Here is a 21,223-nt window from a genome sequence, read left to right as displayed (position 1 = left end):
CTGAAATCTTGTCCCTTTTAATGCAGTCTCACCTTGGCGAATACACTGATGATCCAAAACATTAAGAACACTGCCACCCGCATCGCAAACTGGTGGCGCTGTCGGCAGTGGCAAAAGTATGTAAGCGGAGCAGGTACGGACTGGGTATCATACTAGTGAAGATATGGGCTGCAGATGGAGAAACCCATTGAGATAAGCGACTTTTGTCAAAGGACAGATTATTATTATGCAGAGCTTGTGAACGAGTATCTCGAATGCTCACGTACTACTGTCGTGAGCGTCTACGGAAAGAGGTAAAAGGACAGTGAAGCTACCACTAAGCGCCAAGTGGTTGGATGTTCATGACTCTTCACAGAACGCGTGGTTCAAGAAATGGATCAAATGGCTCTGAGCACTATGGGACTTAACATCTGAGATCATCAGTGCCCTAGAACTTAGAACTACTTAAACCTAACTAACCTAAGGACATCACACACATCAATGCCCGAAGCAGGAGTCCAGCCTGCGACCGTAGCGATCGCGCGGTTCCAGACGGAAGCGCCTAGAACCGCTCGGCCACAGCGGCCGGCCAGAACGCGGGGTTTCAGATCTTGTTTGCTCTGTGAAGTTGGGTTGGTGGTGATCTGTGCCATCTCTGCCTGAAGACCACAATGCAGGTGTACGCACAAGTGTTTCGGAGCACACCGTTCATCGTATATTGTTGAACGTGGAGTTCGAAGCAGACCACACCTACTCGTTCACATGTTGACCCAGTGTCACCGTCAACTACGATTGCAGTGGGAACGGAATTCGTCCGTCGCTCAATGAAAACGTGTCGGCTCTTCGGGTGAATCACATTTGCTACACTAGGTCGCTGGTCGTCTCCACAAACGCCGTCATCGGTTGAACGGCGGCTCGAAAAGTGCAGCGCGCCGCGGACGCAGGCTGGTGCGAGCAGAATTATGCTATGGGAGACGTTTTCTGACGCTTGCATGGGACCTGTGGTAGTAATCGAAGGCACACTACTCGATTTCTTCCCCCGCACTGACATCATCTTTCAGCAGGATAATTAGCCGTGTCTCGCAGCCAGAACTGTGCTAAAGCGGTTTGAGCAGCGTTATAATGAACTCACGTTGATGTATCGGCTACCAAATTTGCCAGATGTAAATCCTGTGGAAGCTACATTCGTCGCTGTCGGGCGCCGTCACCGCGTACGTAAATCAGCAGACCGTTATTTACGCGTTTTACAAGGCCTGTGCGTAAACATCTAATGCCACAATCCTCCACAAACCGACCAACAAACTGTTGGGTCCCTCGGATGCAGAATCAGTGGTATATTTCGTTCCAAAGGTGGACAGACAAACTATTAATCAGATGGTCATAATGTTTTGGCTCGTCGGTGTAAATTAACACCACACGGTGCTAGGTCAGGACAATAAGACGCTAAACTTCGCTAGAAATCTCTTAACAAACGATGTGGCATGAGCAGGTGCATTGTCTTCATGCAGAACCCATGATTTATTTTTCCACAATTCGGGAACCTTTAATGTCATTAAGCGAGAACCTCAAGGTAGTAATTTTTTACTTTCAAGAACCCAGTGCTCGGGCATGGATGTGTGTGATGTCCTTATGTCAGTTAGGTTTAAGTAGTTCTAAGTTCTAGGGGACTGATGACCTCAGAAGTTAAGTCCCATGGTGCTCAGAGCCATTTTTGAACCAAGAACCCAGTGAAGATACAGATTTCCTTGCATATCGAAACAAGAACCATTCTTGATCGTTTTGAATCCTGATTTGCTCATTACAGCTTTCTTCACTCTCGGCGAAGCTGAGCCGTTCCAGTGCATGAATTTATGCTTAGTTTCTGGATCGTAAGTGAAAAACCAATGTTATCACTCTTGAAACTTCCTGGCAGATTAAAACTGTGTGCCGCACCGAGACTCGAACTCGGGAGCTTTGCCTTTTGCGGGCAAGTGCTCTACCATCTGAGCTACCCAAGCACGACTCACGAGCCGTCCTCACAGCCTTACTTCTGCCAGTACCTCGTCTCCTACCTTCCACACTTCACAGAAGCTCTTCTGCGAACCTTGCAGAACTAGCACTCCTGAAAGAAAGGATCACTTTTTCCAGCAAATCACGATCATTTTAAATGGTATTCAGAATGCCAGTACAAACGTTTTCACGAGCTGCTTCTTGTTCTATCGTAAGAGTTTTGGCGCCAGTTTCGCATACACTTCTCTTTTGTTAAATTGGCAATGTAAAATTTGCCTTATGCATTCTTTATCAATTCTTACAGTTCCAACAATCGATCGAATACTGAACCGATGGTCAGGTCGAATCATGTTAACCCACGTTTTCCATATTTTCATCCATTTGTGATGTTGAAGGGCTTCCCGGGCGTGAGTCATCTACAGCGTCTTCTCGGCCATCTTGGAAAAGCTTGAACCACTCATAGACTCGGGTACGTGATAACCAGCCTTCACCATACGTTTCGCTTTTGTAACAGTCGGGTTTCAGTAGCAGTTTTTCCAAATTTCATGTGAAACTCCACGAAAAGTTCGTGGCTCTGTTATTAAAATAATCATTTCTCCGGAAAAACAAAATAACAGGTTTTCCTCAAACAAAGGCCATCGCAATTATAATTTGTCTACGGACACTGAAGGTGCCAAATTTGGCTGAGAAGGCTCCACTCTTCGCAGCTATTGGTCGTTTACTCCATGACAGGTTCGGTCTAATTATTTTGTGGCCACACGTCATACCCTGCAGAGAAAGCTAAGTTAACAAGTTCACTGGTACCGTAAAATTCAGAATTAGTCAGTCACGCCGAGAAAAGCGTTCGTGTGCTTACCGTGGATGTGACATCTCTTCGTTTGGTTCGTTTATCTGTTCTGTTTCTGGATACTATATCTCTTCGCTGTGTCTATTTTCTCTAGGCTTCAGCGTCTTGTTGCATTTCATATCTTTAGTTTTGTTTCCCTTCCTATTTCTTATGTGTGCGACGAACACGTATCAAGATGGCGGACTAATGACGACCTCCAGCACTGCGGCTTATAAATGGAGGATGTCTCAAAATGTGAGTTATAAATATAAATAATAATTTTTCGAATAAAATCTCCTCGATTGTAGACCACAGTTTGTTATGATGTGGTTTACCGGCTACAGCTGTGACGTGCTTGTAATACTAATCGGGCAACACGACTTTAATGTACCGTCTTCATTCCTGTCCCAATATTTGTCTAAAATGAGTATAAATAAAATCCATCATCATATAGCAGGTTAGCAACTGGAAGCAGTTAATTCCATAAATTATCTGGGAATAGGCATTAGGAGTGATTTAAAATGGAATGACCATACTAAAATTAATCGTCGGTAAAGCAGATGCCAGACTGAGATTCATTGGAAGAATCCTAAGGAAATGCAGTCCGAAAACAAAGGAAGTAGGTTACAGTACACTTGCTCGCCCACTGCTTGAATACTGTTCACCGGTCTGGGATCCGTACCAGATAGGGTTGGTAGAAGAGATAGAGAAGTTCCAACGGAGAGCAGTGCGCTTCGTTACAGGATCATTTAGTGATCGCGAAAGCTTTACGGAGATGATAGATAAACTCCAGTGGAAGACCCTGCAAGAGAGACGCTCAGTAGCTCGGTACGGGCTTTTGTTGAAGTTTTGAGAACATACCTTCACCGAGGAATGAAGCAGTATATTGCTCCCTCCTACGTATATCTCGCGAAGAGACCATGAGGATAAAATCAGAGAGATTAGAGACCACACAGAAGCATACCGATAATCTTTCTTTCCATGAACAATACGAGACTGGAATAGAAGGGAAAACCGATAGAGGTACTCAAGATACCCTCCGCCACACACCGTAAGGTGGCTTGCTGAGTTTGGATGTAGATGTAGATTGGATGTCAAGAGTGGAGAGTGAGATGGCACCCTCTCAGTAGGTGCCGATGCCAAAGATATATTCCCTAGTGACGTACAATTGATTAAGAGAAGCGACTGAGATAAAAATTAATGAAAGACGATTGCGGGAAATGGAACATTAAATTTTTCGCTATTTTTTATGTTTCCCATTATTTCTTAGTTGCTTCTCTATTCATGAAGATGTGGTACATTTTTGCAAATAGATGAAAGGCTTTTTATTTGTGCCATACGAATTTCGCTTTTTCAGATTTATGAAGTATTTGCAATACCCCGTCACACATGTTTGTTTCGAGTGTATAATAATTGTGGTGCATAATGATTCCAGTTAATTTTTTATATTACTGTTTTTTCCTCTTCTCTTATTTTTAAGCAAGAAACAACTTTTTGGAACACTCTTTTCGTGTGGTTAAACTACTATTTTGTTCTGATTGCCGGTTTTTGATCTTATTATTGCATACGTGCAGCCCTGAAGTTGTACTCAGTTGACCTGCGTACACCAGGATGTCCGATTCTCTTAGCCTTTGAACACATTTCTAACGGACATTTCACTTTCACCTTGTGGTGGTCGTGTGTGTTTATAGTATATAGTTATGCCAACTGTCATTGTGTGCTTTTCGTTCGTCTCTTGTTTGTGATTTCGCTTGCGCATGTTGTTTGATACTCGTTTGTTAACATTTTATTAGTGCCTGTTATCGCTTGTGATGGAAACCTGCTCTGGAGCAAGGTGAATTTTGACGTAAAGGCTTATCTCACTTGGGGTAAGGTAGATACAGCCGACAAGAAAATTAAAGAAACCTTCGGAGAAAAGATAACCATTTGAATGAATATCAAGAGCTCAGTTGGAAACCCAGTTCTAAGCAAAGAAGTGAAAGCAGAAGGGTATGGAGGGTCTATACAAGGGAGATGAGGACAATATTATGGAAATGGAAGAGGATGAAGATGAAGATGAAATCGGAGATATGATACTGCGTGAAGAGTTTGACAGAGCACTGAAGGACTTGAGTCGAAACAAGGCCCCGGGAGTAGACAACATTCCATTAGAACTACTGACAGCCTTGGGAGAGCCAGTCCTGACAAAACTCTACCATCTGGTGAGCAAGATGTATGAGACAGGCGAAATACCCTCAGACTTCAAGAAGAATATAGTACTTCCAATTCCAAAGAAAGGAAGTGTTGACAGATGTGAAAATTACAGAACAATCAGTTTAGTAAGCCACAGCTGCAAAATACAAACGCGAATTCTTTACAGACGAATGGAAAAACTAGTAGAAGCCGACCTCGGGGAAGATCAGTTTGGATTCCGTAGAAATGTTAGAACACGTGAGGCAATACTGACCCTAAGGCTTATCTTAGAAGAAAGATTAAGGAAAGGCAAACCTACGTTTCTATCATTTGTAGACTTAGAGAAAGCTTTTGACAATGTTGAGTGGAATACTCTCTTTCACATTCTGAAGGTGGCAGGGGTAAAATACAGGGAGCGAAAGGCTATTTACAATTTGTACAGAAACCAGATGGCAGTTATAAGAGTCGAGGGACATCAAAGGGAAGCAGTGGTTGGGAAGGGAGTGAGACAGGGTTGTAGCCTCTCCCCAATGTTATTCAATCTGTATATTGAGCAAGGAGTAAAGGAAACAAAAGAAAAACTCGGAGTAGGAATTAAAATCCATGTAGAAGAAATAAAAACTTGGAGGTTCGCCAATGGCACTGTAATTCTGTCAGAGAGAGCAAAGGACCTGGAAGAGCAGTTGAACAGAATGGACAGTGTCTTGAAAGGAAGATGAACATCGACAAAAGCAAAACGACGATAATGGAATGTAGTCGAATTAAATCGGGTGATGCTGCGGGAATTAGATTCGAAAATGAGACGCTTAAAGTAGTAAATGAGTTTTGCTACTAGGGGAGCAAAATAACTAATGATGGTCGAAGTAGAGAGGATATGAAATGTAGACTGTCAATGGCAAGGAAAGCGTTTCTGAAGAAGAAAAATTTGTTAACATCGAGTATAGATTCAAGTTTCAGGAAGTTGTTTCTGAAGGTATTAGTATCGAATGTAGCCACGTAAGGAAGTGAAACGTGGACGATAAATAGTTTAGACAAGAAGAGAACAGCAGCTTTCGAAATGTGGTGCTGCAGAAAAATGCTGAAGATTAGATGGGTAGATCACATAACTAATGAGGAGGTATTGAATAGAATTGGGGAGAGGAGGAGCTTGTGGCACAACTTGACAAGAAGAAGGGATCGGTTGGTAGGACATGTTCTGAGGCATGAAGGGATCACCTATTTAGTATTGGAGGGCAGCGTGGAGGGAGACCAAAAGATGAATACACTAAGCAGATTCAGAAGGATGTAAGTTGCAGTAGGTACTGGGAGATGGAGAAGGTTGCACAGGATAGAGTAGCATGGAGAGCTGCATCAAACCAGTCTCTGGACTGAAGACCACAACAACAACAATCCGACTACTGTCTGTCTGTCCGTCTGTTAAGACTCCTTTTTCTCAGAAACGGTCAGAAGCATGAAGCTGAAATTTTATTCTTATACTAAAGTTTGTATTCCCTTGGTAATGTAGTAAATGTAAGCTTTTAAGTTAGTGCAATCAAAAGATACCGCCATTTACGTCATGTGCTTCGAATCTCGCAAACACAAAAAAGTGGATCAAATGGCTCTGAGCACTATGGGACTTAACATCTGTGGTCATCAGTCCCCTAGAACTTAGAACTACTTAAACCTAACTAACCTAAGGACATCACACACATCCATGCCCGAGGCAGGATTCGAACCTGCGACCGTAGCGGTCATGCGGTTCCAGACTGAAGCGCCTAGAACCTCACGGCCACACCAGCCGACTTCGCAAACACACTTATCAAAACTCATAGGGTACTTTTCTTTGACCTAGAATTTTCAAATTTAGAAAGATGTAAGCTTTGAAAGTACAGGTAACCGAGAAAAAATCCGGAAATTTGTTAATACGTCATTACATCTCACGAAAAGAAAATTGTATTTTGTTATTCCATTGTCCGTCCGGTCCTCCGTCTGTTAATACCCCTTTTTCTCAGGAATAGGTACACGTATCAAGTCGAAATTTGTGTCACACACTAAGATTTCTGGTCTATTGGTGGTGTAAAACCGTTGAGCTCATAAGTAAATGCAGCCATACGAAACGGCCGTGTAAGTCACATATTTTGATACTCGCAAATTCACTCGTTGAAACCTGTTGGGACTTCCCATTTACCTATAATCACGAAATTTGACAAGAACCAATGATTCGCAGTTCAAGTGAAGGGAAAAAATGACAAATTGTTAATTTGTAATTAGATCACAAAAATATTTCTTTTTTCATTCCTTATGCAATTTCTAACTTAAAATTAATACATTCCAGTAATTCCCAGCCCCGATATCCTGCCAGTAGCAATGCCGATAACGGGAGAAAATCGTTGATATTCTCCATTCCGGGAACGGATGAAGTTATTATTTAGTCTGGTTGTGTTCTACACCTCTGTTTGTTATTGTTTTAGTGGATAATAATATGCTTTTCGAGTTACTTATGTTGATTTAGTTATTTAATGAGTATATACTTACTAACTGCCAATTTGTTTTCAGACGATTTCCTCATTCTTGGATGATCTCCAGTGCTGACCTTCCTTGGAACCTAATGTAAGTATGGTTCGTTATATATTGCTGCGGATCATGATCTTAGCTGATTATTTTTGCTTCTTGGGTGACCGTAGCCATGTAGAATGTTTTTGAAAGAAATTTCCTCAATTCGGCTGTAAACTGTTCATTTATAACGCAATCATGATTCTCAAATGTATGTTGAAATGTTACAGTATAAATGACGTGTCCACGACATATCAGGGGTGTCCGAGTGAAACATATAGTTACATAAAATGTAAAAACTTGAGAAGTAATTGAGATAATTTCTGACTGTGTGTTTCTAGAAGAGTGGTAACTCAAAATGGGTTTTTACACACCTAATACACCGCGATACACGCGCAATTAGTGGTGGAAGAGACATCTAACCTGTATCCCAATTCTCTTCAAGTATTTTGCAGCAGTGCTGACACAACACTTGCGGTAGCTGCACGAATGCAATGGCGCATATCCAGTAGACCACGAACTGGTATCTGGTACATTAGATTCTTGGTAAACCTCTAGAAGTGGAAAAAAAGGTCAAATAACGTAATGTCTGCATTTTTTCCAATCCAGCGATCTGGGCATACCTCACAGTGTTCGAAAAATGGCATGGTGTGCCATCCTGTTGTAAGATCACATCAAGGAATTAGGTTCCTTTCGGAGTGTGCTGATGCATTAGCTCCATACTTAACAATCATATACAACAGTTCGCTCGACGAAAAATCCGTACCCAAAGACTGGGAAGTTACACAGGTCGCATCAATATTGAAGAAAGGTAGTAGGAGTAATCCACTAAATTACATGCCCATACCGTTAACGTCGATATGCAGCAGCATTTTAGAACATATATTGTGTTCGAACATTATGAATTACCTCGAAGATAACGGTCTGTTGACAAACAGTCAACATGGGTTTAGAAAACATCGTTCCTGTGGAACACAAATATCTCTATATTCACATGAAGTGTTGAGTGCTATTGACAAGGGATTCCAGATCGATTCCGTATTTCTGGATTTCCGGAAGGCTTTTGACACTGTATCACACAAGCGGCTCGTAGTGAAATTGCGTGCTTATGGAATATCGTCTCAGTTATGTGACTCGATTTATGACTTCCTGTCAGAGGTGTCACAGTTCGTAGTAATTAACGGAAAGCCATTGAGTAAAACAGAAGTGATTTCCGGCGTTTTTCCAGGTAGTGTTACAGGCCCTTTGCTGTTCCTTACCTATATTAACGATTTTGGAGTCAATCAGAGCATCCGTCCTCGGTTGTTTGCAGATGACGCTGTCGTTTATCGACTGATAAAGTCATCAGAAGACCAAAACAAACTGGAAAACGATTTAGAAAAGATATGTGAATGGTGTGAGTTGACCCTAAATACCAAAATGTGTGAGGTCATCCACATGAGTGCTGAAAGGAACTCGTTAAATTTCGCTTACACGATAAATCAGTCTAATCTAAAAGCTGTAAATTCAACTAGACACCTACGTATTACAATTACGAACAACTAGAATTGGAAGGAACACATAGAAAATGTTGTGGGGAATGCTAACCAAAGACTGCGCTTTACTGGCAGGACACTTAGAAACAGACCTACTAAGGAGACTGCCTACACTACGCTTGTCCGTCCTCTTTTAGAATACTGCAGCGCTGTGTGGGATCCTTACCAGATAGGACTGACGGAGTACATCGAAAAAGTTCAAAGAAAGGCAGCACGTTTTGTATTATCGCGAAATATGGGAGAGAGTGTCACAGAAATAATACAGGATTTGGGCTGGACGTCATTAAAAGAAAGGCGTTTTTCGTTGCGACGAAATCTTCTCACGAAATTCCAATCGCCTACTTTCTCCTCTGAGTGCGAAAATATTTTGTTGACACCGACCTACATCGGGAGGAACGATCACCAAGATAAAATAAGGGAAATCAGAGCTCGTGCGGAAAGATATAGGTGTTCATTCCGCGTGCTATACGAGATTGGAATAATTGAGAATTGTGAATGTGGTTCGATGAACCCTCTGCCAGGCGCTTAAATGTGATTTGCAGAGTATCCATGTAGATGTAGAAGCAGACAAACTTGTGGTAAAGCATAAGCTCCAGCACGCTTATGTACATTAATGCATTAACTGTAGGCTCCGTGATGAAAAGTGGGCCTATAGCCCTGTCCTTCAATAATAGACACTGCACATTGACGGTGGTGGTGGGGGGTCAGTTCCTCATTTACAACAATCGTGAGTGTTTACCGTGCCGTAAGTGTGGAATGTAGCCTCGTCCGAGAAACAAACTAAATCGAGAAATGCCTTTTTCACCCATTTTTGCTAGAATTGTTTCTGCGAATTCTTTCCGCCCCGGTCTGTTCTCAGGCTTGATTTTTTGACGAAGCTGCAGTTTGTACGCCGGTAGACGAAACGTTTTATGGAGGACATCGTTTACTGTCGAACGAAGTAGCTCTAACTGCGTGATTGGTTGTCGAATTGACTTACAAGAGCTCCGCTGGAAGGACATACGAACGACATTTAAAGCATACTCACAGTTTCTTGAAGTCACTTGTCCCATTTCTTGATTGTTACGTAAATGGGATCATCGTCACTTGGCAGCAGGCCATACTTACGCCGAAAACGACGTTGTACCACTGTAACAGGCTTTATCTCCACACAGAACATGACTGCCTGTGCGCGTTTTCCTGAAGAAAGCAGTCACGCACATGCGCTCGAGGAACCAGATGCGTCAAGCAAACACATGGCGACGTTTGTGGAAACAAATCGCCAATAAATATCTCGGTAAAATTTTACAAAGGGAAATCTAAGATGGCAGAACAGCTGAAATGTGAACCAACGCCTAATACGGTTTTTTTTAAAATTAAATCATAGGGCTAGTGGGGGGGGGGAGATGAGTGAAGATAAGTGATCAGTTTTTACTGTCGAAAGCAATAAGACATTCGCTCTTAATCGTACACGCATAGGCGTTACCAGAATCTGCGCATGAGTGGCCAGTTGTAAATTTTAGCTAATATCTCAATAATGTCTCAAGTTATTAAATTTTATACTATCATATGTTTAACCCAGATACCCTGTATTTCTTGTTTCGTCGTCTTACATGATATGAGTACATATCTAAGATACATAAGAACATTTCAACATAGACTTGGGAATGGCTATGAAGCCAAAATCATGATTGTGTGAAATAAAATAAACACAAATAAGTAATTGTTATACTTTAACACAATGTTTATACATTTCCGTACAAAACAAAATTTAAAAAGTCTTAGATGTTGACAGTATTGACATACGGAGTGTTATAAAAAGTGTGGGAAACAACATTATTAGGATTTGGAAATGCATTGTTTCAGGGCTACATAAATTAATGAAATTTTCTTAAGCTTCCAGCCATGTCCAGCCATAAAATATCCACAAGCTTTCGGACAACTGCACCTCAAACACTGTCAACTGTTGACAACGGCCAAACAGCACTCGTCCAAAAGCTTGTGTGTATCTAGTCACTTGATGCTACTCGATGCTCGAGAAAATTTTTCAACGTCACTGGTAGTCTGACAATGTCAGGTGCTATGTCAATTGTAGAGACAGTAAAAGCACATTATTAAGATTTATGTAATTTTCATTTTATAATCACAGTTGCTACTTCTTTTAAAGTTCATAGTGTTTAAATGGGAGTAAGGTAGTGTCCGTAAGAAACTGTAAAACATCACATCACATGCAGTGTTAGATTCTGTAATTTCCTTTATTTACTTAATATATCCATGACACACACATTCTTCTGTTGATGTCTTCCTCGTAATTTTTTTTTTTTTTTTACAATACACACAATTCAGGAACTATCGTTCAGCAAACAGTCTTAAAACACAAAATAAACACAAATAAGTAATTGTTACACTTTAACACAATGTTTATACATTTTTTTCTGTCGTACATTCAATGATCTACTTGTCCTCATTTGGATTTTTTTCCTTTTTGATTAATCTCATTAAAACTAGGTTACTTTTAACATCACCCTGAGCTTATCTTTGAACTTACAAATCAAAAATTCTCCGTAAGACAGCCGAATGTACGATACGAAGCTACTCTTTGCAAAAACAATGTACCATTTACAATACTATTATCATGCGCGCTTTTCCACAAATACATTCACAAACTTCGATTTACGCTAATGACTTACAAAACTAGTGTGGCACATATTATTATCTTTTCTCATAGTCATTTTTGATCTCTTTCAAGATATTAAATACTCGGTTTCGATCCCAAGCTGTTATTTTTAACCAGTTAACATCAACATTCTCCGTTTACATATACACAAAGCTCGCCTGCATTAGACTACAATTAAATTAAAAAAAAGTAGTATTAAATAAAGTTAAGAGCTTAGGTACGGCTCAGTCATCTTCAAAAGCGATTGAATTGATTTTTCATACGCTGCTGAGATTTATGGTAATGTGTCACAACACATAAATGAGATAATTCTTTATTTGTTGCTTGTAGAGTAACAACAGATTTATTTAGAAATTGGGTTCGTTTCATAGATACGAAAAGTTTACTCCCTTCAAAACAAGTGAACAGTTTATAGCGAAGGTGAGTGAGAATATCGTCGCTTTAGACAAGTGGGCGAACGTAGACAATATTCCTCAGCTTATCCAAATGTATCTACGAAGAAGTGGGATAACTTTGTAGACTGGCCTACAACAATTTATGGTTAAATTGCGAAAATCAGTTTACGGATTTCCAATTCGAAAATGGAAACGAAGCATTTCACGTTCATAGGAATATGACCGCAAGAAAATGTTATTCATTCTTCTATATTCTGTAGCCCTTTTATCGCTAGATAAATTAAAAAATATAAAATATTATACAGTTCTAACTAGACAAAACGCGTCAAATTCTTTTGATAATGTTGCTGGACTGAAAGACTAGTATTTTTCATTGATTATAGGTTCCTTAGTAGCCTCAATCAGGCATTTGATTAACATTGATTAAAAACGTGAATAAGGGAAACAATAAAATCGGAAGTGCGCAAGCTATAAGAATTACCTACGCATTATCCAAGATAGAGGAATTCACTGTGTCGTAGCAAAGCACCATGTGCTTGAATTTCTAGGTATGCGGCATCTGAACGAATGGTGTTGCAGATTTTTTCGATATTTTATTTTTCGTCGTATTAGAGAAAACATCATTTGGTTATACGTATTTTTACTGTGTAATCCTTTCACACTGAAAATAAGTGGGAGGAGAATGTGGTGTTCCACAGTTTGTTTCTTTCGCCTCTCCCAAGGTAAGAAACTCTCAGCAACCAGGGTTGTTTCTATGGAAAAGACACCACATAAATCAAATCAGTGCAACTCAGTAAGCAATATCTAAATCAAACTACAAATTTTGGCATCGAATGTTACTGGTAACTGTTGTAAGTGCAGAGAAAAAAAGGAAAAAGAGATCAAAATGTTCTTCATCCAAGGGTAAAAATTTTTCAGTAAAATTTGCATAAATGTGTTAAAAATCTGTACAAGTACATAGGTAAGTACATTATCAGTTTTCTGTCATTATATTCGGCTTGATTCCTCAAGTTCCGTCGTTTTTTAAATAATCACATGAGGTCACAGAACTGTCTAATTAAAACAAATGCGCTTAATATGTAGCCTAGTTCGATGAACAAGCAAGTTCTTTTTTGTTAGCATATATGTTCAGCAATATGGTCGTACACAACATGAAAACGAAAATGTATTCAGTGTCAGTGAAACTCGAGCAGCTATATCCAGAAGAACGTTAGGAACGAAGGAAGGAACTAATAATAGTAATTTAATACCGTTCAGCAGTAGTATTTCAAAGCTAGAGAACTGTTTACGATGTTGCCAAACAGATTTGTCAGACAAACGACATTGTTGCAGTGACCGCTGGAGATGGAGTCAAATAAACTGAAACCGCATGGTATAATTAAGAGTTTTATTACATTCGCAGAAGACAGTGTTAGTTGTACAAAATTTAGTTCTGATTTCTGTTTCAATGTGTTGTTATTTAATGCTTACAAATCTGTCGTATTTGTTACAACAAAATTTCCTGTCTATACTTAAGCAGAAGTTAGGACATGTGACCTTTTACAGTTCATTGTCAGTAACATTACACCGAACAGTGACCACATGTCGACGGTCTTACTGCATGCTATCTCGGCAGTACACCTTACTAACTCAATAGGCTAGTGGCATTTCGGTACATTTAGTATCGTTGATTTAACAGTCAAACTTTACCCAATAAACATTACAGAACAACCGCGTCTAACGTAACAGGAGTGACTAGGATTTTAAAACTAGCCAAGGTTTGACTGGTCAGAAAGAACCGTCACCACCTCCTACATTAGCCAGGAACTGGATTCTTTCATACTTAGCTATTGTCACAAATTTGTCTAAAAGAACGGACATTTGCGCTCTCGCTGCTGATTGGCTGTAGCTTTATGTATGAAGTTCCATAAGACGCACAGAAGTTTCTAGCATCCGCCTCTGTACAGAGGAAACTGCAGATTGCAGCAGTTACACATACAATGCTCTAGACAGTCACGTCGATTAAATGTCTAGGCGTAACGTTGCAAGGAAGAATGAAATACAAGTATCTAAGAACTGTAGTATGGAAGGCAAATGGCTGACTTCGGTTTGTTGGGAGAATTTTTAAGAAAATGTGGTTCATCTGTAAAGAAGGTTTCATATACGACCCTAGTGTGACCCATTGCTGAGTACTGTTCGAGTGTTTGGGTTCCCCCACCAGGTCGGATTAAGGGAATATATCGAAGCAATTCAGAGGCGGGCTGCTAGATATGTTACCGGTGGGTTTGAACACCATGCAAGTATTATGTAGATGCTTCGGAGACTGTAATGGGAAACACTGGAAGGAATGCGATGTTCTTTTCGAGGAGCACTGTTGAGAAAAATTTTGAGAAACAGCATTCGAAGGAAGTGGAATTTGGAGCTGACTCCAGAACGTTTCTACTACCGCCCACATACATTTCAGGTAAGGACCACCAAGATAAGGTTATTAGTCATCGTACGGAGGCATACAGACAGTCTTTTTTAGAGTTCAAGGTACCCTCCACCGCGCACCATACTGTTGTTTGCGGAGTACGTATGTAGACGAAGATATAAGGAAAGATGATTAACAAATTACAAAAGGAATAACTCAGGGTAGGAGACTGCCCTCTTGTTTAAAGGGGATCCTTTCGAGTAGCGAAACAGGAATGAAATGGGAATACGTCATCTATGAAACTCTAATTAAATGCTCCGTGTTGTGTGGAGCAGACAAATGGAGAGTTACAGTGAGTAAGGAGACGAATTTGGAGGCCAGAGACAGAGAGTCATTGTGAGAATCCAGAAGAGAGAAAATACATCACGAAGACGTTCGATTAGGAATGAACGTAGAAGGGTCATTAAAATTGACAGTGAATGGGTACAGTTAGCATGGTATGGTCGTTGATCTGATTGAATTATGATTTCCTGGAGACATCACTCGACTTTATCGTCGGTAAGGATAGAAGCTGATATAATGAATTAAAATTTGTGCCAATGCTGGGCTTTGAAACCTGCAATACTGACTATTTAAGAAAGGCAAAACCAGGGTGGGCCGATGTCTGAACTGAGGTTTGTGTTAGATAAAGCATTGGACTAGGATAGTCCGTGTCTGTCAGCTACAACGCCAATGCGGTGTCGTGGTTAGCCTAGCTTTCCAGGAAGAAGAGGGGTTCAAGTCCTATCCTTGGCACATATTTTACTGCATTACTTCTGCGTCTATCCTTATGGTATGGTCATGTCCAAAGGATGGACGAATCCAGATTACCTAAGTAGACTATGCTGCGGATATCACCAACATTGTGGAAAGAGAAAATTGTGAAAGCAATGAGTTTAACAGGCTGAAGGATCTCACAATGAGAAATGAGAAGGGGCGATCTGTAGCTAAAGAAATTTTTTGTAGCCAAGACCGCCTTCAGAACTGTTTTTCATTGACCGGTTTCGACGGGTAAGACTTTCATCTTCAGATCTTTAAAAACTTCTTTGGTTGTACCTCATGTTCCACTGTGCGTTCACTGCTCGCGCCATGTTAACAGTATAGGGTAGATTATATTGGCACATTTCGCACAAGTTTCCTCAGAAATCAAATTGCAAACAGGTTTGTCATAAGTAAAAATCGACAAGGCAGAAATGCATCTTGTGGAACTTGGCATCCATCCATATATACCATAGCATTCCTTTGATCTTGTCAGTTATTAAAATCCACAATATATAGTAAGAGTCAGTGCTTTTCTTCTAAAAAAAAACGTTTGAGGGTACTCCGACATGCGATACAATGCAGCGAAAATTAGTTATAATTGAAGCATGGGATACAACCCGTCTGCTTTTAGCCATGACGTCATCAACATGTCGAACTACAAAAAAAGAAAATGGTATCGGACTCTTCAGTTGACGTTACAGCTCAAATGAAGCAGGCTATACCAACAAACACACAAAAATACAAGAGAAAGTGGTATCGAACATTTCAGTTTACATCACCTCAAATGAAGCATGCGATTTGAGCGTACACATGTCCGTTTAGCACTACCATCCCCACTATTAACGGGCGAGGGCACTACATGCTTGTCGAACTGGCTGCCAGTGGTTCAGTTGTCGAGAACGGTTGCCGCAGCTTCGAAATGCTTGAAACAGTCAATGACATCGATTTTCACACCAAAAACTGCACTGGTATCGTTAGTATTGCAATTACCAAAACGAATAAATGAAATAAGAAATTTGAGTCCGTGAAATAAATGTTTGACACTCTTACAAGTTCTCTACATCGTAAAAAAATTACTTTGTCGACGAAAAAGTGTAGGGGTACGCATCCCCCAGCGTTCCACCAGAAAAAAAGCATTTTACGCACGTTTATACCAATGTTTAAATTTAGATGACGAATGAAGCACATCTTGTAACCCTCTCACACTAAATACATAGCGTACTTTTACTGTATATTGTGGATTTTAACAGCTGACAAGAATCAAAGGAATACTATGGTACACACGTATGCATGCCAACTTCCACAAGGTGCATTTCTGCTGTGTGTATTTTTATTTGTGACAAACCAGTTTGCAATTTTATTTTTGGCAAATCTGCGTGGAATGAGCAGCATACTCTCCATTAAAATGCTGACATGGCACAATAGAACAAACTTTTTAAAGGTCTGGACATGATAGTCTTAGCTGTCGAAACCGGTCGATAAAAAACAGTTTTGCTCGCAATCTTGGCTGCAAATAATTTATTTAAGGATCAAGAGAGATAAGAGAAGGCCAGTAGAACGATAGTCCTGGAAACTGGGCGTCAGACAACACCGGAAGGTGTTCTAAAAGTGATACGAAACTAACTCAACGGAGGTGCATTTTCGACCTATAAGCACTTGGAAAATTTTGCTGTCTGATAGACTGTGCTAGTCATATTTTCATTCAGTACTCTGTGTACCTCCTCTTCAGCGCGAAAGGTTGTTAAACGATTTGGCAGCGTGACAGCAAGATACACGAAAGCTAATTACTGTCGTCTGCAGTATGGGCGACACGAGGTATTCTCCTGTTCTAAGACGTAGGCGTTTCGAACCTGCGCACACTTCTTCGTGGCTGCGCGCCCGGTGAGGCGTTCCGACGCTTTCCATTATATGTAAATGGGATGCAAATGGGCTCGCGGCAGGGGGTGCGGCCCGACTTTTAGCGTTCCGCATTCGAAATGTCGGAAACACCTCGGCATTATAGTGGGACTCCAGACCGAGATTTCCTGCGAGTTGCGTGCTGTTCGGTTGGCGTCTACGTAGCCCTACGGTCGTTTTATTCCCGCACGCGGTTCTATGACCGGCGTTACGAGGAAAACTGATGTAATTTCCACGGCAAGTTTAAAAATCAAATGTTTTTTATTGCAGTCTTTGATCACAATAGCAGTTCATTTGACGATAACCGGTTTCAGTCAGTAATGACCATTCTCAGATCTTCAGTATAAAAATATGTACGCCTAGTGAGGAGCGTGTCTTTCAACACAATACAGCTATCGTATGACAATATACTATCCTACAACCAGGGAAATGTACAGATAAAATACGGTAAAACGTATCTTTTCTACACCATGTCCTGAAGTGATAAGGCCGTAATGGTATCGTCAAAACATATAAATATACACAGCACAGCATCGTCACGTAGACCTAAAATAAGGTGTAGAATAGGCCACATCGTCCACACAGTCATTTCTGCAACTGGCTACTGAAGCCTTTTACTGTATAACAATTGGTTTCTATAATAGTTGTCTATATTTAAAAGTCTGCTGCATGTATTTGACCTAACGTGTTTTTATCGGATTGTGTTTATTACGTTGCTGCGGTAATTGACTCTCGAGTCCGGTATGACCAGTGAGATAGGTAGACAGATATGTTTCTTACGTAAATGATGACTACATCTAAGCCCACAGTAGCGACATCTATGTGTGATGTAGGCAAACATATTTCTGGTAGCTACTGTACTTCAATAGCCAGTTGCAAAACTGACTGTGTTTTCGATGTGGCCTATTCTACACCTTATTTTAGATTTATGTGACGATGCTGTGCTGAGTATATGTTTTGACGATGCCATTAAGGCCTTATCACTTTAGGACATGGCGTAGAAAAGGTACGTTTTACCGTATTTTATCTGTACATTTCCCTGGTTATATTGTGATATTGTGATACGTTAATATACGCCAGTATGCCGCAGCTGGTGAATTTTAAAAATGATTGGTCTAATCCATTACATTTTATGAACCAGCAGAAAAGGCAATTTCAAGCGCCTACGACCGTCGCACTCACCTAATTATGTGGACCAGAAATTTTTTAACGATATGCACTCTGGACCTGGATGAAAGGGTGATTAATCAATCGCAACAGAAAAAGATACAAAAATAAACATTAGTAAGATAGAGGAAGAAGCCAGGAGTAGGAAAGAAGCTAGAGAAGGATGTCCATTATCTCTGTATTTACTAAATGTGTTCATTGAGGAGATCATGAAGAGGAAGACTAAGCGAAAAAAAAACCAACGGTGAAAGGATATATTGTATCAGGTATGCTGCTAACAGCGTCATAGCTGCAGACTCCTACATAGAAATTAAAAGTCCTGGCAGACGCTCATAGACTGTAGAAATTATAAGAGGAAAAAAGTAAAATGACGGAAGGGATAGTAGGGGAAAGTATGGAAGAAATTAAAAAAATGTAAAAATTGATGATGTCAGAACTGGGCATGGTGAAACAATTGCCTTATCTCGATAGTATAATCATAGCGGACAATAGATGCTTAATGGAAATGGAGAGAAGGATTGCATTGGTAAAACTGGCATTTATGACAAGGAAAGACAACGGGGAGAGAAGATTCTTTGATGGTACGGAAAAGAGAAAATTATATTTATCGGACGTGTCATCAGGCACACCATTTTGGTCATTGCCATTTGCGAAGGGAAGGAAAGTGGTCGGACGGAAAGACGAACTATTTGGAAGACACCGAGAAGCGAACACAGTGTGAAAATTAGCGTGAAACAAGCTCCCAGTGACAGAAGAGACTGCTTGCATCGAGAAGGCATTAGCACTTATATGTATTTACACATTGAGTACCGCCATTTGCAAGCCTAAAAGATTTCTGGAACCCTTCAACCATCTGTGCACTTTATGGTATTGAATAACACAACCCTCGCATCTCAGCTGCCACGTATTTACTTCAAGCTTTCAGACTTTGCCCTCTTTTCTACTGTCTTGACTGCAGAAGCAAACAAGTAACTCAGATTATTTCGATTTTCTAATACATATTGGGTAAGCACAGTTATACAGAATCTAACAAAATTATGTTGACAAATTTTGAAGACTTGTAGAGAGTGACTTGAGAAACGAACAGAATGACCACGAGCATCATCTTGTGACGCTACACAGGGCAAGGGTCATAGACACCTGAATTTTAATTAAACTTGAGGAAAAAAGGCCTATGAAGAAAGTTATCAATTTGAACCTACAGGGACCATCGAGAGTGTACGAAGATCCGTCGCGGACATGCTGTTCTCACAGTAATTATCAGAATGATGCAAAATTTGAACTGGCCGACGTGCAGAAAAGCAATACTCCTACTATCCTAGAATACTCCAGGAACCATTTTTTCAGGCTTCAACACTCCAACATTGTTCACGAGCTGTGTCCAAAGTCGCTGCTGGAAATTTGGAGGTTGTGAGGATCCACTAAGTACAACTTCAATTCCAGATTCACCATGGGATGGCTCGTGAAAAAATTTCAACAACTAAACAATAAAAAGACACTCCGTCACAAATGTAGCAGGCATCTGCAGAGAGCGGGAGTAGATGTGGGTGAAACCGGAAAAGAGAATTGCTCTGCACAGATAGAGAAAACTGGAACAGCGCAAGTAGTAACGAAGTTGCAGTTTTCGGAACGGAAGATCCCGCAAAGAATAGATTTTTAACTGAAATCAATAATTCGCCACAAAATCTTGACCATCAACACTATAATAGTATCATTTATTGATTTCAAGAAAAGAATTTGATTCAGTAGACAGAGACATAATAGATGAAATCGTTAGAGAACTTGTTGTTAAAGAGAAATTACCAAACATAACTCATGAAACTCTAACCAATATGATATCAAAAGTTAAATTTATGGAAGAAGTATCTTAATCATTTGAAATAAAAACTGGTGTTAGATAAGGCACCTTTACTGTTTAACTGCGTTCTAAAAAACGTATAAGGATCTGCATTTTTGAGCTAAAAATCACAAAAATGAAACATTAATTCTAGGAGGAAAAGAAATAGAATTAAGGTAAAAAGTCTAACAGGCGCATTTATTCAGATAAATGCTCTGGAAGAAATAGCAAATTGAATTGGTCTCAGAATTTCAGCTGAAAAAAAAAATCATGATAAATATAAAAAATGCATCAAAATTCATAAAAATAGGCATAGGTAAAATATTGCTAGCACGTGAATTTAAATATTTTGGAAAAACTATGCAACAGAAAGGACTAACAAAATTTGCAGTGATGTAAGAGTTAACAAAATGGAGAAGGTGTGTGGTCTGACAAAGAATATTTGCAACAAGAAATGCATAGCCAGAAAAACAAAACTAAAGCATTATACTACAGTAGTAAGGCCAGAAAGCTTATGTGAATGTGGTTGCCTAACGACGAACTATAAACTGAACAGTACAGACATAGTTGAAAGACGGATTGGAAGAACAATAATGGATGCAATACAAACTACAGATAACTAGAAAATGAGAAGTGAAGAGGAGATTTTCAAAATTATAGAGAAATGATTAATCTTTTACCGAATGCTTGAGAACCGCCTCACGAATCAAATATTCCTATGTTTTTGGAAGAATAAATCGACAGTAGCATTGATTACAGAAATAAGGAAAGAACTAGAAGGGAATAACATCAAAGGACCGTAAATAAACAGACAGAAGCTTTTTAAGAGTAAAACACTAAATTCAGAAAGCTTTCAGTGCGGTAGAAAGAAGGAGGGACAACATGGACAGAGGAAAGGGAAAGGCAACATGGGAAGAAGATGAAGAAGTACTGGAAAAATAGAAACAACGAAAAAAGAGACGGAGTTGAAGTTTTTACATGATCTTAGTTGGTCAATACGAAAATTAAAAAAAAGTACTGAAGCAAGCGAAGAAATCCACTGGTTT

This window comes from Schistocerca serialis, chromosome 12 (assembly GCF_023864345.2).
Source record: "Schistocerca serialis cubense isolate TAMUIC-IGC-003099 chromosome 12, iqSchSeri2.2, whole genome shotgun sequence".
NCBI lineage: Eukaryota > Metazoa > Arthropoda > Insecta > Orthoptera > Acrididae > Schistocerca > Schistocerca serialis.
The sequence above is the reverse complement of the archived record's forward strand: the minus strand, read 5'-3'. Positions refer to the sequence as shown.